At 39.5% G+C, this 25,822-nt stretch overlaps 1 protein-coding gene and 1 pseudogene across 6 annotated transcripts in view; both read right to left on the reverse strand.

Moving 5' to 3' along the window:
• The window catches only part of LOC141421678 (high mobility group protein B1 pseudogene), a 31,039-nt pseudogene extending 25,526 nt beyond the window's left edge, over positions 1-5,513 (reverse strand).
• Positions 1-25,822, reverse strand: part of Pag1 (phosphoprotein membrane anchor with glycosphingolipid microdomains 1) — a 137,879-nt gene that overhangs the window by 88,481 nt on the left and 23,576 nt on the right. For 3 of the 6 annotated variants that reach the window (XM_074068762.1, XM_074068759.1, XM_074068758.1), the window contains exon 2: positions 5,520-5,588. The exons of the other annotated variants lie outside the window; for them this stretch is intronic. The gene's annotated coding sequence lies outside the window, so the exon portion shown is untranslated. The remainder of the gene's footprint in view (positions 1-5,519; positions 5,589-25,822) is intronic. 6 annotated transcript variants of the gene reach the window in all.

Genomic DNA, 25,822 nt, shown 5'->3' on the forward strand with positions numbered 1-25,822 from the left:
CCTCAGCCCCAAGCCTCTGAAGAGTAGCTCAAATCTTCTCATTTTTGCCAAGTAAGACATTCATCCATGAAATGAATAGCAGTGCTCTTGGAGCTTAATGGAAACAATTCTAAAAATCAACATGCTGCCTGGTTTTCTCAGTGTCCAAGACTGAGGCAAAGGAAAACAAATGTGACTTGTAGAGAACAGCCACTGTGGTGAATGGTGTTTAAGCCCTTTCCCTTCTAAATCCCAGAACCTTCCTGGGGAGGGACTCTCATTGCTGCTACCAGTAGAGAGGAAAAAACTGTTATTCTAAAGGACAACTTCAAACACTGCTCCTAAACTCCAGATGAATCCTTGGGAACCATAGGCCTGTCAGAACACCCAGCAGCTCTTAGGAGCAGGCACTGTAGACTAAGTCTGTGAACTCCCTGGCCATGAGGTTTCTAAGAGAATTGTGGGTAATAAAGAAACCTATTCTTCATGAAGAAATAATCCTCACTTTTCCATCCCCTTATTCTTTTTCTCCTTTTAAGAAGATACCAACTAGTTACTTATAAATGGAAAAGAAGAGATGGATGGAAGAATATGGAAATCAGTGATTGGCAGTGCCTGCCGATTTCATATAACCCTCACAAACAACAAAATAACAATATAAATAAAAGCCTTAGTCCCAGAGAGGTTCAGAAAACTTGCCTTAAGTCACACAACAGCTAGAGGAGGTAACAAAACCACTTTCTAAATCATCTGATTTCCAACCAGATCTATTATGCTAAGATAGGTAGCTAAGAGAAAACTGGACCTCTGAAAATCCAGATGGTGACATTCTAGCCATTAAAGATACTCTTCAACCACTAGGAAAAAAAATCAGTAAAGGCTGAGACCAAAAATCTGGAACATATTTTCTTTAATAAATTAAAACAATGTTATCATATGATAAAAAATTTTTAAACCAAAGAGACTACAAATAACACACATATTTATCAATAAAAGGTGAACACATTTGGGATTACACAGGATTTATGTGGCCTTACTATACAGACAACTGTTATACATATTTTAACAAATGAATAGGTACACAAAAGTAAACACACTCATATTGACTGTCTCTTGGGCAGAGAAGCCCAACCTTGGCATGCCCTGCATGAAGCAGACTTAAAGGGGACAGATAAAAGGGCCAGTATGTCCTTCGAAAGCCAGGATAGATTTAGGGTCATCAAGGGATCACAGTTGATGCCTTGCTTCTATCCACCCTGTGGTTCCAATAACCAGTTGTGCATCAATCAATCAGGGCCTGACTTTAGTCACACTGCATTTGGGTCCTCTTGTAAAGCAGCACAGAAAGCAGAGGAACAGAAGTTAACCCTATGCTGCAATTTCCATTTACACGTGGAAGAGTGGCGAGTGCACTTTTCCAGTGTATGAGTTTACCCTCTGGCATCAGCTCATTGATTTTGAGAGTCTTACAAAAGCTCTTCTTATTGAGCCTGCACCATGGATTTACACTGCTGTTACTCCTGTCAGGCATCATCTCGGCTTTATGAATAAATAAAAATGTGCTCTGGGGAAACATTGATTTAAGAGGGAAAATCAATACTCATCCAGTGCATGATAGACCTGAGCGTTAAGGCTGCTTATGCCCAAGTACAGTGCAAAAGTAAGTGTAAACTGTAGTTTTTGCTTCCTAGTAAAAGTGATAACATGTGAAATAGACAGGCAAATGATTGTTTTCTACAGTCCTCGGAATATTGGCATTCCTCTTTTCTTTTTAAAAGGAGTTAGTTGATATTTCAACAAGGAAAGAAGGGAAGGAGAAAAGGAATGGATGGAAGCGTGGTGGCAAACTCTTGATCATTTGCAAATCTAGCTTGTTTGCATAATTTTCCTCTGTGAGTATGAAATTTTTCAACACAGGAGTTTTAAAAGTATGCATGTTTACTTAGGGGAAACTGTACAAGACTAACATCAAGTAAGTTGTTGACAACAGTTCTCCTTGGTAATGAACTTACTAGGAAACTTTTTTCTTCCTTGGGAGTTTTGTATTTTCCAGCTATCTACAATGGACAAGTATAATGCTCTTATAATTTAGAATATAATAAATGTAGGAGAAGAGAGCAAATAAAAGATTAATAAGTCTCACTGCAAAGTATTTTTGTTGACTTCTGGCCCAGAGATAAGCTAAGGTTTACTTATTTATATTCCCCATCAACTCTTTCTTACTGCTCTTGGACGTTTATCAGGGCACAAGCAGGTTGTTACTAAAATGGACTGATTTCAAAAATAAAGCTAACAGCTTATGCTGAAATTAACCTCATTTATTTGAGCCAAAGATCAAACTTGAAACAAAAGCTAGCTAAAGCCATCATTTCCTCGGCTCTGCAATCACCTTCAACCTTAGCCTATTTTCACAGTGGAGACAGTTGTTGAGTTCTGATATGCCCTGTGGTAACCTTTGATTACAAAGCCACTCCAGAAAGCCCAGGCTCTTGCTTAGAATTGGTCTGAATTAAAAATGAATCCATTATTTTCCCCCAACTCTTCAAAGATGCTGTTCATCATTAATTGTGTTAAGTGTGGCCTCTCATGAAACACACTTGTCAGTTGATTTAGAGTAGGAACCCATGTCTCACTGGACAGTATTGACTCTGTTCTTACTGCTTGTCTTTCTAATAACAAGAAAGAACAACCATGGAAGAATCTGAAATACTCCTAAAGCACACATATGTTAGACATCTGAAAATGGGTTGGGGCAACTTAAATTTTGAATCACAAATTAAAACCTTACAAAAGTAGCTACTATCACCACCAAAGCTCAGGAAGATACTAGCTGAATATACTTTTAAGGTAAAAATGATATACAATTTCAAGTTCTAAAACAATGCAGCCACCATGTTAGTACTGACATCAGCAGAAGAGGAAAAGGGGCAATAAATTGGTTTGGGGGAGCTCTTCCTTTACAAGTGGATACTTTAAAAGCAAAACAAAGCAAAGCATTATTGTTGAGAAAAATGTCTATGTGTAGTCAGAGAAAAGCACAGCTTGAAATCAATTACTTTTCATAAATACTCTCTTTTTCTTTATTACAGTGTCAGAGATACTTTCATTTAAAGAAATTAGAGCATCCACTGTGTGTTACTACGTGGCAGGCATTTATTAGATGTTGTAGGTACAAAAATAAGACTGGAACCTTGCCTTCAGGCTTCAAATCGATGGGAAGGTCAGAATGTAAGTGGATAACTGGAACAGTGTGATTCTCGATACAACTGGGAATTGTGGGAGCCCATCTATACCTGGGGAATCAGGGAGGGCTTCTCAGAGGAGATGGAATTGAGGTGGGTCTTGAAGGATGCACCAGAATTTATTAAGGAGGAAGGGACAAAAACATTCTCTGAAGTGAGAATAACATGCACAAAAAAAGGTACAGGTGTCTAAAAGGGGCATGATGTATTGGAATAACCAAGAAATTCAGTTCTAAAGAAGCAGAAACTGAATAGTAGGAGAAGGCATGGTGGAGTGGATCACCTGCACAGATCATAGGGGTTCATATCAAGGCATCTGGATCTATTCTCCAGGTTACAAAAGGTCCAAAGAAGTTACTGAGCATGTTATTCTAACATGATTATGTTAGAAATTTGGGAGCAGGGTCCACAGAGTGGGAGAGTCTATTGGAAGACAGCTAGAAGAGTTGGCTCCAGGCACTTATCTGTGCTGAGGTGATGAAGGTCAGAACTACAGGAATGACTAGTGAGAGGCAGAGGAAAGGAAGGTCAGAAAGATACTACAATGAACTTTTATGACAATGAGTATGCAACCTCACTAAATGCCAGTCCCTGTTTTGAGACTTCAGTATATTATCTTAAATCTAGAATCTGGTGTGGACTGAATGAGGAGGAAGAAGCAATGTCAGGATAGGGATTTTTGGCTTGAGTTACTGGGTCAACACTGTTAACTGAAGTATTGATTCCAGGAGAAGCAGTCAGCTGCAAGCAGAGGAGGAGTGAGAAAGGTGGGGGAAGACAGTTTCATTCTATATCTATTAAGTTTGGAGAGCTGCTTGGGATATGCGTCAAGATAACCAGAACATTGCAGATAGGAGTCAGCATGGCAGAGAGCAAACTGAAAATTCAGGTTAAATAAGGAAAAAAGGGGAGAGGGCAGACAAATATCTTCACAGTAAAACTCTAGACATACAAAACAGCACCACACAATGCCTTATAGACAGCAGGGAGCACTTTGAGTATACTACAAAAGCATCTGATAGCTATTCTAAAATGTATGGATTCTCAGGTTAAATCTTAATTACCCCCAACCTGGAAAACACTCTGCACTTCAGGCCACCACTAAAATGTGCAAGGCAAGATGCCCTAGTGGAAATAGAAATGCATTAGAGAAAACAATGTTCAGTCTCTGAACAGAAATTCTTGTCAAGTGTTGGAAGATCAAAGGAAAGCATTTTTGGAGTGTGGATAATCAGAGATCTTAATGTACTGATTCTTTAGCCTAAGTTAACTAACAAAAGGCAGGCTGTTTTCCAAGATCTGCAGTTATATCTAGAAAGACCCAGGCCTCAGAGGGGAGCCAAAATGACCCTGAAATGGCTCACTGCTCTCATAAGAGGAAAGGGTTACTTTATAAAAGAAAAGATTTCGCAACAAGTTAAAGGAAAAATTTAATTAAAAGACAGTAGACTATTTTACAAGGCACTTTCTGTGAAGAGATTGGGAAAATCCAGACCAGATGGACTCCTTCCTCTCCAGGCTGTGGAGAAATTGGATAATGATGTGTAATGGGTATAGGTCAGGCAGGCCAGAGCACTTGAGATTTTCTAAGTCTTTTAAATGAGGTGGACATGGCACTTCAAAGTCCAGGATTCATTATAAAAATTGATAACCTTGTAGTAATCTAATTGCTAAAATCAAATACAGAATGCCTTTGTGTTAACTTGTTACTCATTTAGGTTGGGTGATTTTTTTTTCTGGGTTTGATTCTGTTTGCAAAAGACGGCCCAAGGTCGTTAAGAATTTCTAATATACCTTTATGATCAGCACTAATAATTATAACAGTAAACATAGCCTCTTACATTTTTGATAGTGGTGGTGGCATCAATGGATTAACCCATTGATAAGTTCAGAGCTGAATGGGCTATGAAGACGTAGGTCCTAACTAAAGGAAGTAGGTCACTAGGAGCACAGCCTTGAAGGGCATCTGGTCCCTCTCTGCTTCCAGGATGCAATTAGGTGAGCAGCTTTGTTCCAAGTAATGGATTTGGCTGACAGTGGACTGAAAACTCTGAAACTGTGAGCCAAAATAAATCTTTCCTTCTTTAAACCGTTTCTCTCAGTTATTTGTCACAGCAAGGAAAAAGTAACACAGAGAACTCATGGTGGGACTAACTCTTATCTTGAGATTTTTGGCAGCTGTGGGTCTGCAGACCCACAACTCAACCCCAAATGAACAGCTGGTGCCTGTACATAAAGTTAAGGTAGAAAGCAGCTTAAATGTGCAACAGTAGAGATGAAAATGTAGATAACGCATACCTTCAAATCACCTTTCCCAGCTCCAAAGTTGTGCCCCACTATTGAAATAAGATAAGGACCCTGTGTGTTCTGGAAAGGAAACACAAGAGGAAACAACTTAAAAATTCTGCACTGAATTAAAGCTATAAAAAAACTGTGGGAAAAATTAATATCAAATAATGGCATTAAACAGGTGATAATTATGTTGATGCTAGATTTTTACTCATTGCCTCCTTCCACCTCTTTCTCAAAGATTCTGATGGCAACTATCAGTTATCATCAGTGCTGTAAACATAGACCTTAAATATGGACCCTTAGAGATGGGCAAGGTACCATTGATTCAAAGAAAAATTTCTGCATGCCAAAAGATGACAGCCTTGTCAGAAAAAAAAGGATGCAACAAAATTGCACAGAACCATGTGGTAAATGTTAGAATATATCTAGCCATATTATTTTATGCCTCCATCTTGAAATATACTGTATTTTAACATGGTTCCTTATGCTTAAAAATAAAATTATATCACTTATAAAGATTATTTCCTCTAAGAGGAGGTGTGATTCAAGTTTGAGAGCTGTAATCTCAAATCTAAAATTCTGCTTTGTATAATGGTGGCTCTAAGCAGACATCTTAAAATATGCTATGTGGAAGCAAAAAAGCATAAATAGTGAAGGAATAACTCAAAAACTTGCCTGAGTTTTCTTAGAAGATAAGCCACAAAGGCAAATCAATGGCCCCTACCATACATTTTGGAAGAATTATTTCAAAGAAAGAAAGGACAAGCAGAGCTAGAAAGAGTGAAGAGACACAGTAGCACTGACAAGAAGCAAGATGATGATGCCTGTGTCAGACTCCATGGTGGTCAGCACAACAAGGGCTCCCAAACCTTGTCCGACCATGGACCCTGTGCATATGATCTAAGAGCCCTCAGACATGAGCAGGGAGAGGAAAGCACAGTAGATGTAGAGAGAAAGTTACACAACAGGAGAGGCAAGAAAATGGTAAAGGTCACATTTGCCAAGAGTCAGCTTGCAGCAATGCAGGGCACTGGAAATTCTCTCCTCTTGACGTTTTACTGGGAAATCCCCACCCTGAACTACTCAGCATTATAGCTCAGTGACACTATGGGTTATGGAAGGTTTCCATACCAGCCAGAAAACCCAACATTTACAAAACCAGGAAGGTAAATTTCCAGCTCTCAGAAATAAGTTCTTGGGAATGGCACCTATTCAAAAGTGGAGAGATGTAGTGGTGGTGAGGTGTTGCTAGTGGTGTTCAAAGCACTGTTCACTCTGTTTAATAAACCATTGCTGATAAACCTCCACGTGGACATACAAAGGCAAAGGGACACACAAAAGCAAAGATGGTAAGACACAGTTTGGGAGACCATGTTTGGGAGAGAAATACACCCAATTACAGAAGAAAAGAGCATGAATGTCTTTGTTCTGAGGGCACACACAGACAGTTTTGCCCACTTGGGATAAAACTCAAGCCTCTGGCCTCTTCTATGATGGCTCTTCCCACCTGTGTGGTGTCATCTCATCATCTTCACCTCTACCCTGAGTTCTCAGTGCTTCTGCCATATTGTTTGTTTGTTTTTAAAGAAGCTAAACAACTTTAATACAGATTGAATTCAATCTGTAGGTATTCAATTCCAATCTCTTGCCCCATCTCTGTCCATGGTCTGTCACATCCTTCTCAACACTCCTTTATTGAGTGTTTAGTGAAGAAATAAACTGTAAAGACCAGTGTAAAGCGTGGATTCTAAAACAGGAGCTTTCAACTTTTGTCCTGCTGGCTCTTGGGGCTGGATAATTTTTTTGTTTTGAGGGGCTAGCTCCCCTCAACCCAAGTTATGACAATCCAAAATATCTTCACATTTGACAAATGTTCCAGGATGGGCAAAATGACCTCCAAGTTGAGTATTGCTAGTCTAAAATGAATACTAACTTTTAAAAATACAATAATATTCCTATCCTAACTTCTATATTATACAGAAAGACAGCAATGTGAGTGAGACCTTCAGAAAGGGCATATATAGGGAGTGGAGAGGGAAGAAGGTATATGCATTGAGCATCTGTTATGTACTTGACCCTATGTGATGTCAGTTAGCTCATTTAATACTTAGAATCCCTGTGCTTTCTCCCTGAATCACAGTTTGCTAAAAAGGCAATGAGTTAATGCATGTTCATGGTACAAGAAAATGTAAAACTCTTCAGAATAAGCTAAAAATAAAGATTGCTAGAATTTCCGATGGACATCGATAATCCTCCTTCACCTCTAGTGATATAAAACCCTACAAAACTCTACTGCCTCCACACTCCATGTCCTCACTTCTGGTGGTGGAAGGGCTGAAGGAGCGCACATAGCTTGCTAGTGGTTTCTTCTTGTCCTTGAGACTGACCAGCATATTACTGTCTCAGGACAAATGCCTCCATTTAGTGACTTCTTAGGCTATTTCATCACTATCTTACCACCATGAGGTTGCTTTCATAACAATAGACTCACATGAAGTCAGAGGCATAACCAAAACATCTCTTTTCCTAAGATTACAGTGAATTAGGCATATTTATCCTGGGAAGTTGATGCTAAATGTGAACTGGTTACAGCTCTTTGCCAGAGTCCCAGCAGAGAATAACAATGCTGCAGAGTCCAGAGCAATGTGGGTTGGTTAAACCTTGACTTAAATTGTTTACTTTCCTGGGTGCATTTAATGAGATAAGGGACAGGAATTCCTGGATGGAATTTGATTTGGGTCATTTTCTCTCCTGATCTCCAGTGCCTGGTGTGCTATTTAAGTTCAGCATATCCAAGTCTAAAAGAGTCCTCAAGTCGGGATCTTCCTTAGCCCTATCTATTCAAAAAGGGCTAAAGGGGCTTTTTAAGTACTTATACTGGTGAGTGTTTTGTTCCTAATTATCCTTTCTGACTTTGTTCTAATATTTCCCATTCTAATATGTATTCAAAGGAGCATTTCCATGTACTGCTAACTATTCTAGGTAGGGTTTCAACATTGACCAAGACAGACAAAATCCCCTGCCCTTGGGGAACTTTCTAGTGGAGGGGATGACAAAACACTTATCTGGCAGAGCAGCTGTGATCCTCACTGAAAGAAAACAACTGGAACCAGTGTGGGACTAGGGGCTCCCTGTGGGTGGGCACTGTGTAACATGGGGGCAATCAGGAAAGCCATCACTGAGGACAGCTGGTTGAGCAAAGACCTGAAGGTGGCAGGAGGCAAGTCATGCACCCATGATTACAGTGCCACTTGTGGAGCCAGAACACATCTATCCAGTGCTTCTGTGAACACTGTGGGAAGGGCCCAGCCCTGTGAGCACATGCAGACATATGGACAGATCCAGAAAAGGGCACAGAGAAAGTTTATTTCTAAGTCATGACACAAAAAGGAAAAGAGGAAGCAAGGTTATCAGCTGAGGTGAGGATGGAGAAGGAGGTATGTGAGAAGGGTGCATGAAGTGTTCCTGGACAGGGGAGAGGGGAGGAGTGAAGGGACAAGGGAACCAGCAGCCCTAGGGACCACTGAGTTGAAAGTGAGATCTGCTAGCAAGGTGGTATGCGCTACTCCAGCCCTTCCACCAGCAGAGGTGAGGACATGGAATATGGAGGCAATTGAGTTTTGTCTGGTCAATATAATGAGGAGAGAAAGAAGCAAAGAACATCAGGTTGGGTACAAAGAAGTGATTATAAAGAGAGATCATGGAATCTAAACTGGGTAGCCAAGAAAGGAGAAGTAAAGGGGGTGACAGAGGAAATGAGGAGGATCAGTGGACTGTGAATACAGTGGAGTTAAGATACCGGGGACAGAAAGATGGGGGTAGTGATCAGAGAAAGGGATGCCTGGAGAGAGTGCTTTAGATACTCACTACTCGAATTATGATCCCTAGACCAGAAGCTTTATGGGGGGGGGGGTTACTTAGGGACTTGTTAGAAATGCAGCTCTGAAAATTTCAAATCAGTACCTGCCTTTAACAAGATCCCCAGGTGATTTGTGTGCACCATAAATTTGGGAAAGAACTGACTTAAGCCACTGCTACATCTGCCTTCATGTCCATTTGCACGGGAGCCACAGATACTCTGTCAAAGGTGTAAGTGAAAGGGTTTCAGAGGTTAGGAACCTCCCTGAGGCTCTGTTTTCCATATAGTTGGCTCCACTTTAAATGGGTCATTTTAGTTTCTTAAGTTCCCATCCAACTGTTTCACATCCCTGCTCTACAGGCCTTGTATCCTTATGATAAAGTTGGCAGGCTCAGATCCCATTTAGCAAAGATGAAGCCCTTCATCTTCCCTCCCTGTCTGTGGGCAAATGGCATTCCTTACATCCTGAGGCCAAGTTCTGGATGCTCTGCAATCTCCATTCTCATTTGCCTGTGCAGGGTGAGGCAGAAACCTAAAGTCCTCAATCCCACCTGCAAAATTCCATGTGCTCACAAATCTATATTACAAGACATAAAGTCAAAATATGTAGGACTGCCATTTGCAGCTGTTTAAAAGTTGAACTTCCCATTTTAATAATTATTCATGGCTTTGTGTCTTTTTTAATATGAATAATTGTCTTCACTCTTTATAGACAATTTTATCAAAAAAAAAGGAAACAAAAGTTGTACGCTACATTAAAGAAAGGTAAGGCTAAGCCTAATTAATGGAGGCTTTGTCTCCATAGCAGCTCTGTTTCTAATAAACAAGGTGTGACATTTCATTAACTCAAACACAAACCTCCTGTACAAAGACTTGCACATGAAGTAATATAAAAACAGTGAATTCAGAATCTTAGCTCTTCTTTTCCAAGACAGACTACTGCAGCTGTTGTCATGTATACCAACTTTATTATGATTGTGAATAATCACATATTATGATTCCTTATCATCTGTAAACACTGTACTATACCTTCCATAAATCCTCATCTCATGTACCATTCACAAGAATTCCACAGGATCCATACTATTGTTATGCTGTTTCCAGAGTTAGGGAAAATGAGGCTTAAATGGGTGAATTAACACAGCCAAAGACTGGTGGAGTCAAGTTTAGGCCCAAGTGTATGGGATTCCACAGTGTCTCTCCACACAAGCTCCCAGCTGATCCTAAGAGCACAGTATATATCATTTCCCCTGCATTTCTATATCCCTCAGCACGCACACAGTCACCACTGAATAGCACATGTGCCCACCTGAATCAAAAAGGTATAAACCAAGGGTCTCTAATTTCATTATTAGTATTTGATTCAGAAACCCTTGATTAGATATAAACATTTTCTTGACTTGTAGTAATTCTTTTAGCTCTTGCTGTGTTAGAATAAATCAACGAACTGATCCATCTTGTATCATTCTGCTAGCCATCATCAGGGGTACGTAAACACAGTCTCTGTCAGATTGGTGGCTCGTCCTCCAGGAACTGAACTTGTTCTACTGCCAGGAGAAAATGCTGGCAATGACCACTCGTCTGATCCCTTCCTCCACCAAGGCAGTCAAGTCCTTAGGTCAGTTCAGCAAATGCAAGTGTGCACAGAAGAAAGAGAACCAAACTGCAACCTTCCCATGTGAGTTACTGGCCATGAGGCTTTAGACACATCGGTTTCCTCCTATGTATCACCTAACAGCCTATGATTCAGAGATAATAACATCCAGCCCTCCCTCCTCTGCTTCCCAAGAGTAGTGTGAGGGTGACTGATGGCCTAAGTCCTTGAGCAGGAAGCGCTGAGGGTAATTTAATGAACCTATGTACACACACTCCAGGCTGCACACCAGCAAGTCAGGCCAAGGCACCTGCATATGGACAGGGTCAGCATGTGGAGCTGATAAAATATTTCCTTTGAAGTCAGTGAGGCCAAAATCAATCAAACAACAACCAAAGCAGACTCAAAAACTGACCTGCTCATTCTCAAGCCCCATCTGTAAAACAGAAACAGAAACCTCTGGTTTTTTATGTAAAAATTATCAGACAACCTTTTGAGTTTCCCAGATTTTAGAAGGAACAAAGCTGTGTGAAAATAGATATCCTAAGGCCCATGCTAAATACATATCCATTTTTATGTTGATACATTCTATGTCCGGATGAACATTCATCACTCGGTATTTATTACGTCTCTTTAAGTTTTTCTCTGTCAGGGACTGAGTCTATTGAGTTCTTTTTGTAGAGCATGTGAAACTATTGTGCATAATTAGGCACTTAAAGTGTTTTTGATGGAGATGATCATGAAGAATGAGAACTGCTAATACGGTGGTAGGCATGTTTCATGAAGCCCTCTGTCTTTTCTGAGGTGTCAGATGGTAGCACTTTCATAGAACTTCAGAGTTAGTAGAAGCTTGAGTGTACAGATCATGCAGAGCTTGCTAAACAAAATTTGGGCTGTGAACCTGCAACATCACCCAGAGCTGGGTAAAAAGGCAAACCCCAGGCCCCACCCCAGGCCTACTGAGTCAGAATGAGCACATTAGAGTCTGAGAAACACAGACAAGAACCATCAAGTTCAACTGCTTCATTTTACAGTTGAAAAAGTATCAGGTCCAGACAAGGCTGAGTGACTCATAAGGGGCTACCATATCCTAAGTTGGGACTTGTACTTCCAGATCCCAACATTAAGTAGCCTCTTGCTCCTTCCAGAGAATTCCTTCTTACATTACTTTGTTGTGAGACTATAGGAATTAAACTGTAAATAAATAACAATCTACACCTTGCAGGGAACGCCACTGCACTGGTTGTGTTTGTTTGCCACAGAGGTTTCATTCTTTCAATGTTTTGAATAAATTTACAAGATGCTGGAAAGAAACCTAGAAGACTACTTGATGGGAGTGGGCTTGCTTTTTACACACTGCCAGGGATAAGTGACCACACTGATGGCATGTGGGGCTGTGGAAGCCCACAGTTTTGCTTGTCTCAGTCCTGTGATGCAGCCCAGGCTACTGTTCTCCTCTGACCTCTAGTTCCCTACTTCATTAATGCCCTTTAATCCTGGCTTACTCATGGCGCTCACTTGGACTTCCAGTGCCCAGCCAAATGCATACAATTCAAACCTGCAGGGATAAGTATTCCAAGAAAAAATAAACAGAGCCACTTAAAACTTCCTTGAGTTGTCGCTGATATGCTGGTTTTCCAAGGCATCTTTTAAAAACAATTCCCTCAACACCTTTCCAGTCTGGCCATTATATACTTTCTATAATAGATTTGGAACCATTAATTTCTGGGTTTTGGGGGGGGGGGCACTGGGGTTTGAACTCAGGGCCTCATGCTTTCTAGGCAGGTGCTCTTACCACTTGAGCCACTCCACTAGCAGGAGCCACTAATTTTTAAGGAGAATTTCATTGTGGGTTTTTCTCCTATACTTCAGCTATGAAAAGTAGTGAGTAAAGAATATTCAGTAATATTCAGATGCCATCACTGTTGTGCCGCTAATGTTTTCCAAGGTTGCCAGGGACCAGCATGCACTTGAATCAATCTGTGTTTGACAGAAATCTGTTTTCACTCACATGCAAATACCAACTGGTGCCCTCCCAACATATGGTGACTTTTCTAGAAAAATACTAATTTCTTCAGGTGTGAAGAGACTGGCTATAATTTTGTCCACAATAATTCTTTTCTGCATATTTAGAAATCAGAAAGGAATGTGCTGATACAAAAGTAAAGCACTGCACTGAAGAAGGCAAGGCTTAAAAACACAAAAGTAATTGACTCAGTTGTTGAAACTTTGGAGTAAAGACTTGCAAAGACTAGTAGAATTTTGCTGAGAGCAAAGCATACAGATTTGTTGGCAACAAGGACAGACCCTCTTTAGGTTCTACAGCTGCCTAAATAAACCCTGACAGATCAAATTATTGATCTCCTGGGAGGGCTTTGAGATCCCCTGGCTTACTTTACTCATTTATGAGTTTGTGACTCTTTCTCTGGATGCTCCCAACCTGTGACCATGATCTCTGCTGGGGCCATGATCTCTTCTCCTTTCCCACCTGCCCAGTTTAAAGCCATTCTCTGAGGCTTATACTACCACAGATCATTTTAGAACAGTGATGGGATCTTTTGCTCTTTCTCCTTGTAATTGTAAGCCTTCCAGGACTCTCAGCAACCAGCTATAGCTTCTCAAACTCCCTTCTATTGAAGCCTGAATTCACACACACACACACACACACACACACACACACACACACACACACACTCCTGCTGGTGGAGGAGATGGAGCGGAAGGTAAATACAGGGGACAAAAGAGAAGGGCCTGTGCCTTCCTCATGTGAATCTCCCATTCCCACAGACCTAAAAAGATAAAGAGGAAAGGGTAAGAAAAAGAAAAGATGAAGGAAATGGTTGTTTCACTTTCTTCAAGTACTTCTGAAACTCTCCTTCCCAGCTTCCACCTTGCAAACCAATGAGGAAGTCAGGTGTGTATGACAAGGTAGGATCAGGAGTGAGGGAGGAGGAGGAGGTGGCTACAAGAAGCAGCTTGAGACTTCCTAACCCACTCTCCACAGCAGCAGCTGCTGCATGATGGGAAATAGAGAAGACAATGGGGAAGGATCAAGCAAAATCCACACCTCCCTCCTCTCCCCAAAGCCCTCAGGCCTCCTTTGTCCCATGCCTTCTGCTCACTCTCACATTTTCCCTCCACCAAAGCAATCTTCCCAAAGCTTACTTTGCTGCTTCTCCCACATCCCAAAATCCATTCAGAAGCACCCTATCAGGCGTTTGGAACAGCACTCCTTGAAGATAGAACCTCCACCTTGTTGGCTTTGGGTATTACCATCCTCACTGGTCCCTAGCCCATGGCAATGAAGTTCATCTGAACAGAATTGGATCAAGGAAAATCCTGAACTCAAAAATATTTCTTTCCTACAGGATCACTCATAAATATACCCAACAAAAGTCTTAACATATAGAATTAAAAAAATAAAGAAGGTGTCTGCTAAGTTTATTTCTTTCAAGTTTTGGAGTTCAAATTAATAAGCTGTATATTATTTCTGATGTTTTGTGTACCTGTTTATTGAGATAAGGGGGCTCAACTATAAAACATTAACAACTACTACTAATGATACTTCAAAAACAAACATCTAAAAAAATATTCTGGCCAATCAATTTCACTGTACTTGAAAGGTTTTTCTTCTCTAGGCTTTAGGAAAATGGGGCTAAGAACTAAGGACCAAAGCCTTCCTAATATTTTCATGAATCATGTATTTTGGAAACGAGCAGCTATTTGGGTTTAGCACAAAGACTAAGTCTGAAAAAGTATCTAAGTTTAGAAATAGGTTCTCCAAAGAAACATCTGAAAACACTCATACATTGGCAAGGGTCCCAAACACAAGTGTGGCCCTAACTGCCAATCTTTATCCTTCTTTATTTTATCTAAATTACCTTCCAGGCCCCTGATTCCTTACACTAAGAGACAGGCGGTTTCAGGTGACCTTGGAGATACAAAATAAAAAGAGCAATTGACAAAGAACAAAAAAGTACATTGCAGAGCTGTTGCTATTTATGAAAGATGTTGCTACTTACTGCCTGTGGTGTACAGGAGAGAGCAAGACTCTTCTGTTCTTGTTCTGTAAGCCTTCCTCCTACAGCAGCAAACACTGGGGGTGACAGCACACCAGGTACTATCTTGTGAACTTTTCATATGATAACGACCCTATGTGGCAAATGCCATGACGATTCCAATTTATAAATGAGGAAACCAAGGTACTGAGAGGTGAATTATTTGCTCAAGGTCACACAGCCAGCCATGGGGGAAGCGAGACAGAAACTGAATACAAGTAGTCTGGTTCTAGAGTACAAACTCTTGCCTTCTCACCCAGTGCTCTATTTTGCACTCTTTCACTCACTGCTTTATCTCTTCCTCGCTTGCAAGTGCTGGAGTTCTGCCCACAGCAGCACTATCAGTTAAGAAGTCGCTGATCTCCTGGTCTCCTAGCCAAGACCCACCCTTCTCAGGCCTCCCCTTCCAACAGAAAATGGCCCAGAATAGTGGAGAGAGATAGCATAGGAAGAGTATACAGATTTGATCGCAATCGGTCTTGCCATTCCTCCATCCTTCCTTCACTCTAGCTCAAATGCCGAACAAGTAGCCATTTCTGCACTAACCACATGCTCCCCCCAGAAGCCATCACACCCATGGAATTTTCAGTCACTCTCAATCCCAGCACCACAGCTTGTCCAATCTAGGCAACTTTCTGTCATCTACTCCTTGATCAGAAAAGAACCCCACCTTGATTGTAATAATACATGCCTTTATCCTCAGATAATACTCAATTGCTTGGGGCTCAATATCAAACATAATAAGCTCACTCCAGATGCCTACTGTGTAATGAGAATGTGACTTATCAATCTGAATCAGTATGTACAACTTAAAGTCCTTCCCTCTCATGGTAAATTCCTTTCATGAAATTCTTTATTTCCACTTCCGCCAGGTTACCTATTTCAGACTGAGTATTTGAGACTCAGGGAGAGACACTCAGATCTGAACTCCTTACGAGTAGGAGGCTTTGAGTTGTGAAATTGAAAATGTTTCATTAAGAAACCAGACAGAAAGAAATATTTCCTCTTATTATGCACATTGCATGCCTTGAAATAAAACCAATCTATAAGCACCCCGTTGAAACCCTAGATAAACTACTAGAAAGTCTTTAGCAAGGAATGTTAAACTAATTATAACAATGAAGAAAGTAGATTAAGACACACCAAAGGATACAATCTATTTTGTGTATGCCTATTTCATTTAGTGAATAGCTTCTATAGATGGATTAATGATGTCAGCCTCTCCAGTGCTATGGGGGTCTTAAGTTCAACAACTGTGAATTCACTAATGGCTTTCAGAAAAATAACTTTAAGTAGTCTATAACCAGGAAGAATACAACCAGACAAATTGCTAAGGTAATAGGTAGGAAAAAAAAAACCAAACAGGTAGAATCTAAAAGCTATTAGAAAGAAATGTGGGCTTGATATTAAAACAAATCAAAACAATAGATTTGTACTAAGGAGATCAGAAGACTGCCTAAACCTTGAAGAAGGAGTCCTTTTGGGGCAGGTGGGAAGGGAAGAAGAACATTGTCTCAAAGGGGTAACAGCTTTCACAGTACCACGAAGGGCAAGAGTAACAAAGTTGGATGCTGATAGAGTGAAAGGGGAACCACACATGAGTGAAGTGAGCCAGGACAGTTCGGTGCCTTCTCGGGTCTATGATTTGCAGGTGAGGTGGGCAGAAACACTTCTCTCTGCTTAAGGAAGCATGCGTGTGCCACAAGGAGGCACAGCTGAAGGGAGATACGCTGCATCCGGGAGACAGTAAGGAATCGTGCTTCATCACGAGCAGTCCATAAATACCTGTCATTCTTTTCGAGCAATTTGGTGATGGGAACCCAGTGTGGGCAGATGTTCTGATTTTCCCTAAGAGAAGCTGAAAGCCTGGATTTTCATATGATATATCACAGTGCCTATATAAATGAAAACTCTATTGGGCCAACAAATCTGTAAGAGGATCTGTGTACTTTTTCCAATGAAATAACTATTCAATTTCTCTTTCTTTTTTTGTGTGTGTGTGGTGCAGGGGATCAAGCCATGGCCTCAGTCCTGCTAAACAAGCACTATATCACGGAGCCACACCCAGCCATACTCATTTTCTAACTACATCATTTTATTGCTGGACACGGGATTTGCAAATATTTTCTCTTACTCTACAGCTTATCTTCTGAGGTTTTTGCAAAGCAAAAAGTTTTAATTTTGATGTCTGGTTTATCAATATTTCATACACACATATATACATAAATATTTCTTCAAATAAATGCTTTTTCATTTTTATCCAAAGATTTGTTCTGCATACTTGTGAGAATCTGTTCTTGTGTTACCTGTCCTATTCCCTGATGTAGACATCGATCCTTTTGGCAATACCACACAGTGTTGGTTATGATAGTTATAAAATATGTTCTGTAATTGAGTGGACCGATTTCTTCCACTTATTCTTCTTTCTCAATTTTTTTGTTTGTTTTTGTACTGGGGTTTAAACTCAGGGCCTTGTACTTGCTACTTTACCACTTGAACAATGCCCCCAGATATTTATGCTTTACCTATTTTTCAGGTAGGTTTGTGCCTTTTTGTTTGGGGCCAGCCTTAGTCATGATCCTCCTATCTACACCTTTCATGTAGCTGGAATTATAGAAATGAGCCATCACGCCCAGTTTGTTCTTAGAGATCGGGTCCTCCTAACTTTTTTTTTTGCCTGTGCTGACATTGAACTTTGATCCTCCTATCTCTGTCTTCCAAGTTGCTGGAATTATAGGTGTTAGCCACTGGCTTCAAAATTGTTTAAGATATCCTCATTCTTATTTTCTATATAAATTTTTAAATAACTTTGTCGATTCCTACAAAGAATCTTGCTGAGATTTTGATAGATTGTATTAAATCAGATTGTTAACTTTGGAAGAATCTACATCTTTACTATTTGAGTTCTTCTATCCATGAAAACAGAACTCTTCTTCAGATTTTTGTGATTTTCAACACACAAATCTTATTTGTTAGATTTATACTTAAGTATTTCATTTATTTTTAAGCTATTTTAAATGGTACTGTATCTCCCCCCCGCCTTTAAATAGGTTGTATTTTTAAGCAGTTTTAGGTTCACAGCAAAACTGAGCAGAAAGGGATGGGAGGCATGGCTCAAGTGCAGAGCACCTGCTTTGCAAGTATGAAGCTCTGAGTTCAAATCCCAGTACCATCAACCCCTCCCAGAAAAAAATCTGAGCAGAAAGTACAGAGTTCCTATATATTTTATGGCTTCCTCTAACCTGCAGCCCCCTCCTATCAAAATCCTACACCATAGTGGTATATTTGACTCAACTGTTAAACACTTACCAATACATAAGGTTTGCTCTTGGAGTTGTATTGTATTTTTAATTTGGTATGTATGGATTCATTTCTATTATATGAGAATACTTCTGGTTTCTGTATGTTCCTCTTGGGTCCTGTGATTCTCCTGAACTCACTTAGTAGTTCTATTAGTTATTTTGTAGATTCAGTGTACTTCCAACACTATGCTGCATAGGGGTGAGAGTGCATATTCTTGCCTTTTCCCCAGACTTAGGAGGAAAGCATCCACTCTTTTACCATTAAATAGATGCATGGGTTTTTTTTGCAGATGTCCTTTATCAAGTTTTATTTTCTATTGATTCTGTTTTTCACTTGTGTTTTTTGATGACTTCTGAAGTAACTTGAACATTGTGTAGACCTGTGAGTGAGCATGGACACCTTAACAATATTTTAGTCCTTTTATCCCCCTCTATATAATCAGTCCTAAACATTTCTACCTATGTTTAGAACCACATCAGACAATTATATTTTTTTTTGTGTCAACCCTCAAATAAAATTTACAAAACTCAAGGGGAAGGAAATTCTATTGTCTTTAGTCATATTTATATTCACTGTGTTCTTTCTTCTTTCTTGATCTTCTAAGATTATTTTCTCCCTGTTCAGAAAGTTTTCTTTAGGGAGAGCTACTGGTGACAAATTCCTTTAGTTTTTCTTCATCAGAGAGTCTTGATTTGTCCTTCATTCCTGAAGGGTATTTTCAGTAGATATAAGTTTTTGGGGAGACAGTTCTTATGGCAATTGAAAGTGTTGTACCAATTCATTTTGAGCTGCATAGTTTCTAACAAGAAATCCACTGTCACTCAAATTGTTTCTCTTTTCCTTGGCACCCCTCCCCCGCCATAAAGTGTTTTTCACTGCTTTAAAATTTTTCTTGTCTTTAGCATTTAAAAGTTTGATTACGATGCCTTATAATCAATCTTGGGGTAGATTTATCTTAGTTGAAATTGACTCATTGGATTAGTTTCCTACTACCACTGTAAAAAATCGCTACAAACTCTGTAGCTTAAAATACCTCAAATTTATTATCTTATAGACCTGGAGGTGAAAAGATCCTCTGTACACTATCTGGCACTAGGGGAAAAGTCATCTTCCTGACTTTTCCAGTTTCTGGAGGCTCCCTGAAGATCTTGACTTGTGACCCTATACCACCTTGTCCTTTCTCCCTCTATTTCTACCATCACATGTTCTCTGATAATCATGACTCTATATTAACTCTACTGATTACATTGGGACCCAGTTAGATAAATCAAGATATTCTCTTTATCTCAAAATCCTTAAGTTAATAACCTATTCACAGTGCTGGGGATTAAGATGTGGCCATCTTTTTGTAGGACATTATTCAGCCTACTACATTCCACTTCTTTTATCTGTTTATGTCTTTTGCCAAATTTGGTTAAGTTTCAGTTATTTATTCAAGTGGTTTTCCAGTCCCTCCTCCCCCTTCTCTTCTTTTGGGACTCTAGTGACATAGATGTTAGGTTTTCAGTATAGTCCCACAAGTCTCTGAGGCTCTATTTTCTGTTGTTTAGACTGGATAATTTCTATGGTTCTATCTTCCAGTTCACCCATTCTTTCCTCTATCCCCCCCATCTGCTGTTCAGCCTATCCATTGAGATTTTTATTTTGGTTACTGTATGTTTTCAGTCTAGGATGTCCACTAGGTTCTCCATTTTATTTACTGTTTATTTGCTAGGGTTTCTGTCTTTTCATCTGTGCCCAGCATGTTCACAATTGTTCAGTGAAGCATTTTTAATGATGGCTGCTTTAAAGTATTTAGCAGATAATTAAAACATCTCTGCCATCTGATGTTGGCTTCTACTGACTGACTTTTTCACCCTCCTTGAGCTTGAGATTTTCCTGGTTCTTGGTATAACAAATGATTTTTTTTCATTGAAATTTGGACATTTGGGGTATTACATTATGAGATTCTGGATCTTATGTAAGCCTATTTTAGCTGCATTCCTCTGATAGCAACTCCATCAAAAGAAGCGGGAATTATGTTTTGTCATTATTACCAGATCAGGGCAGAATCAAATTCTTGTCTACAATTTTTCCAAATGAAGCCTGAGGGGGTTTCTTTCTTAGAGCTGGGCAGAGGTGGGAATTTAGGTCTCCATTAGGCTTGCACTAATGCCTTCTTGGCTGGAAGGAATCACGTGTGTTACTGCTTCCCATGTCTTTTTACATCAAGTCAGTGTGAGAGGAAAAGAGTGCCTCATTACTATTGGGGGTATGCAGGGGTACAACCCCAGACTCCTTATGGGTCAGTCTTTACTTACATGGGGTTGGGAATGAAGGCTTGTGTTACCACCCACCAGAAATGAAAGACTTGTCTCCATACTCAGCCGTCTGTGCAAACATCCAAAGGGCAGGACTGGGGAGACTTAAGCAGCCTGGAAAGAGTGGGAGACTGGGCTTCCCGATTAGCCTGTGATGACTTTGTTAGAGCATAACAAAGATTTTTTTGTCTTGCTAAGCCACGACATTTCCGGTGCTCTCCTAGAGAAGACAGACTTTCATCTTTGCTGCTAGCTTGCTTGCTTACATCCATCCCTGCTTACTAGCATCTTCAACTCCAAATCTGGGATATACCAGGCACAAGCTCTATGGAGCTCCATAGATTGTCCTCTTTTTTTTCTTTTTTAAGAAGACTTTTAAAGTCTTCTTTTGTTTGTTTGTTTTTTTAAATAGGATTTTTAGCTGTACCTAGTGAGAGGAGCAGAGCAAAGTATGTATATACTTTCTTCCTGGAGGCAGACCTTTCATTTTGAGGCTAAAATTAAAAGAGCTGGTAAACAAGAAAATTGCATTTGCTGTATTGAAAAAGTTGAATCAAGGAGCAGAAAAAGTTTACATGAAATCAATTCCAAATTGTTATCAAAAAACCTTAAGGGAAACTTCAAAATGTGCAATGGTATTTAATTCTAAGAAAATCAATTTTAAAACAATACATTTTTAAACCATTACAAAATATAACCAAGTGATGTTAACTTTTTTGTTTCAGAAAGGGAATTTTTTTGTTCATAATTATTATCCAGAATATACAAGGTTTTAGTTCTTTTCCTATTGTGGTAATCATTTGAAGGCTTCTTTCTTTTCTAAGCTGACTGAGAGAATAGCTACAAAGGACTCTTATGTGGTCATACTCTCTGAAAGTGTTTCTCCCCACTGACTTGTTCACAGGATTTAAGAGAACCAGAGGCACATTTGGAGTGTTAGTCATTATTAAAGTGAAGACATGGTCCTAATATTACATTTATTTTCCTTGAACCAACTCTTTATTTTAAATGAAATGTACAGAATGGCAAAGCATAACTGAAAATGAATGGAAGTTATGCAAAATACATTGAAATGAAGTCTGTTTTCAACAGAAATTCTTTTTTGCAGCTTAGTGTGAACTAATTTCTTAAGAAATTTGGTTGCAAGTACCAAAGTCAAATAAGATAGAATAACTGGCAAGAAATATGTAAATGAGAATGCTGTTCACATTGATGAAGGCACTTTACGAGACTCTAAGAGTATCTTTGAGATACTCAGAGACGGTTGCTAGGCCTTTACTTGAAATAGTTCTGAGGAAATCATGGCTCTGATTTTGTGCTCCTTATGCCAATTATAAGCAAATGGCGATTCCTCAGGCTAGACACTAAATTCATCTCATTATTGCTTAATGTAGCCATTTTCTCTTCCTTGGGTGAACAGAAGGAAACTGCATGGTACAGTACTCAGTGAAATGTAAAATAAGGATTAATAAGCCATTCTAGAGATTTAGCAAAATTAAGCTTCATCAACCAGCTTGACTCACAGCCAATACAGCAAAAAAAAGCACCCTAGAAAGAAAACTAACAGTAAAGTGACAAGTAGCACAAAAAATTAAATTACTCATAGAGGCATTAAAATCATGACAAGGTGAATTGTGTTCTGTGATTGAGAAGGCATTACTAAAATAAGAAGAGTCCATTCTGTGCTCAATAGGCAAGTAGAAATACTACCTCAATACTGAGGCAGGCTAGAATTAGGGAAAGTTTGGGACTCATAAAAAATAAATGACTTAATATTTGTATGTGTTTGTAGGTTGCCCACACCTGGCCCAGGGTCCACTCTAACCTGGCTTGGACACCATCCACGCCCCTCCCCACTCATTGATTACTGGATGGGAATCACCTAGTTGTACCCTTCCCATAGGTTATCATAGGCTTTAAAAGCATCTGGAGAAGAGCAGTATGCTCTCTCTGCCTCCAGATTCCACCTGTGCCCAACATGCTCCCCTTTGTATTTCCCTTCCCTAACTTTTAATAAACTCCATTTATACCACGTGTGCTGCCACGGATTCTTCCCTGTGGACACAAAGGATTTGGAAGTCTTCTGATCACAGACTCCACCATGCAGCTAACACTACCACAAAGTCTGCTTAGAAAAAAAACCTATCTCCTTACCCTGCCTATCTCCACCTAAGGGAATTGACCACCAGAGAGGAACACACAGGACTGCATGAAGACTTACTTTCCCTTTACGGGAAAAAGACATGTGAAACATCATTTCAGAAATGAGGTATAATGAAGGTTCCCATCTCCAACTGCCTGAGAACTAGAAGAGTAACACTGAATAAACTTGAGGTCTGTTTGGTCTGAATAAGTCTTTCATATGCACAATTGAGTTGTTAATACACTCAAGCAAACTGTAGTACACCGTCAATATTTGAAGTCCTTGAATGCTTAATACTATGGACTATGTTATGGTTTTTATTTTTGTTCTGTGATCTTTTTCATATATAATCCTAACTGTTCTAGAAAGCAGATCATACTTTTAATTCAACTAGCTTATAGGAGCTAATTTGACAACAGAATTTTGCCTTATTTAATAATGAATATATATTCTCAATCAGAATTTAGAGTTGAGAGTACTGTAGAAAAATCATTGAGTTTGGGCCCAACATAGATTTTAGTTTCAATGTTGTGGAAGAAGGAAAAAAATTGTGTGCTTGTGCTTAAATGTCTATTTATTTTATGCATATGCTTACTTATCTAATTCTTATTTAATCTATCAGCCATAAGCACTGTGTTAAGTCTGTACAAGTCTGTATCATATCTCCTGGTCTTGGACCATACTATCAGCATCTCTTACAATGCTTAAATATTATTGAAAATTAGTAGAGCAACTGGTTAGTGAAACATAATTACATCATACCTCACATCGTGCACAAACTAATTTCAGGTAAACTAAACATTTAAATGTAAAAGGTAAAACTTTGAGAGGACAATGTGGAAAACCTCTTATGAGCGCAGAATCAGAAGGAACTTCCTATGCTTTTTGTTTGCCTGCTTTTGTTTTTTGAAGACTTGCCTCAACTCCTAGTCCTCCTTCCTCAATCTCTCAAGTGAGAAGGAACTTAAGACACAGAAGACTACAAGTTATAAGCAAAGAGACTATTAAATTCAGCTACATGAAAGTTAAGATGCTCTTTGAGAATAAACTTTTAAAGAGTCAATGATTTGGGTGTTTTTTAAAATTTTATTTTATTGTTTTTACAATTATTTGGGCCACCTCCCTGCTCCCCTGCCCCACCTCCAGGAAGAACCTGTTCCACCCTCTTGTTCTCCAATTTTGTTGAAGAAAAAACATAAAGATAATAAAAACATAGCATTTTTGCTAGTTTGAGATCAACATAGCAGGGAGATTCCTAGTGTTGCTTCCATGCACATGTGTATTACAACCCAAACTGGTTCATCTCTACCAGAACTCTTCACTACTTCCTAGACCCCTTCCCATAGTGGCCTCTGCCAGTTAGGATTACTATATTCACTCCTCTACAGTGAGTACATCTGCCACATTCAAGTTTTTGGTTTCCTTCCCTTTTCCTAACCCTCCTGTCAGTGCGAAGAATCACTGATTTGTACACTTAAAAAAAATTTCAGGAGCTGGGCACTGGTGACTCATGCTTGTAATCCTAGCTTCTCAGGAGGCCAAGATCAGGAGGATTGTGGTTCTAAGCCAGCCCGAGGCAAATAGTTCACGAGAAACTATCTTGAAAAAACCCAATATAAAAACAGGACTAGTGGAGTGGCTCAGGTGATAGAGTGCCTGCCTAGCATGCCTAGCAAGTGTGAGGTCCTGAGTTCAAGCCCTATTACTGCCTACCCCCCAAAAAACTCAGGATATGTGATTTGTACCCCCAATAAAGCTGTTACAGGTTGAGCAACCCTAACCTGAAAATCACAAGTCCAAAGTGCACCCAAATTGGAAACTTCTTGAGCACCAATGCAACACTCAAAAATGTTTGCATTTTTAAGTATTTCAGATTTCAGATTATGGTGAGGTAAACTACATTGGAAACTGTCATATGTTGTTGGCTGGTAATCATGTTGAAAACAGTTTCCCACCACCTGTTAAAATCAGTGTGTCCATAACTGACTATAAGCAATTCTACTCTTAGGTATACATCTTAGTATAGGATTCAACAAACTATGGCCCAGGAAACTAAGAATGGTGTTACTTTTTTTAAAAATAATTGTTCCAAAAAGAAGAATATGTATCAGAGACCAAATACGCTTTACAAAAACTTAACTATGTAACCTGCTCACTTATAGCAAAAGGTTGCCTACTCCTGTTTTAGAGAATTTTTTGTGCATATTCTTAGCACTGTCTTCATAATTGAACAGAATGACAAAACCCAAATATCGATCAACAGGCAATTTAGTCAGTTATGGAATACTGATAGGTCAGAATCGTAATCAGCAATGAGAATAAACTACAGCTAGATGCAACATAATGTACTCTCAAAAAGAACCGTGTAGAAGAAGCAAGTCACAGGATACACAGAGTATGATTCCACTTGCATAAAGTTACAGAACCAGCTCAGTGAACATCGTAGGGATATATGCATGGGTAGTGAAGCCTTTTAGTGCCTTGCAGGTCCATGAGCTGTGGCTTTGTGGCAATTAAATTTCAGCTTAGGGGTTATGTGGCAGTCAGTCACGTGGGCTGGCCAGACACCTAGTGCTGGTTCTGAAGACCCAGCTGTATGATTTTGCGTGTCTTCCATCATGATTTTAGAATTTTAACAGTTATAAGAGAGGAGAGACACTTTAGGTGTCATTGGATATATATATATATATATATATACTTGGTGGGGTAATGGACTGGATTTTATATAAAAATATAATGTTTTATATATATATATGTAATTCAGTGAAAAGAAAATCCCACTGATTTAAAGCTTAGGATCCCTCAAAAAATCAAACATTTACTTTAAGATAACTTGATTGTTTAATTACTTTTTTGGGGAGCAGTACTGGGGATTAAACTCAGGGCTTGTTCATGTGGGTAAGCACTCTATTACTTGAGCTATTCCCCCAGCCCTTTTGTTTTTTAAGACAGGGTGTCATTAACTTTTCCAGGCTAGACTCAAACTTGCAATAATTTGCCTCACCTCTTTAGCAGCTGGGATTACAGGAATATACCACTAGGTCAGGCCTTA

Source organism: Castor canadensis, chromosome 3, assembly GCF_047511655.1.
Source record: "Castor canadensis chromosome 3, mCasCan1.hap1v2, whole genome shotgun sequence".
NCBI classification, from domain to species: Eukaryota; Metazoa; Chordata; class Mammalia; order Rodentia; family Castoridae; genus Castor; species Castor canadensis.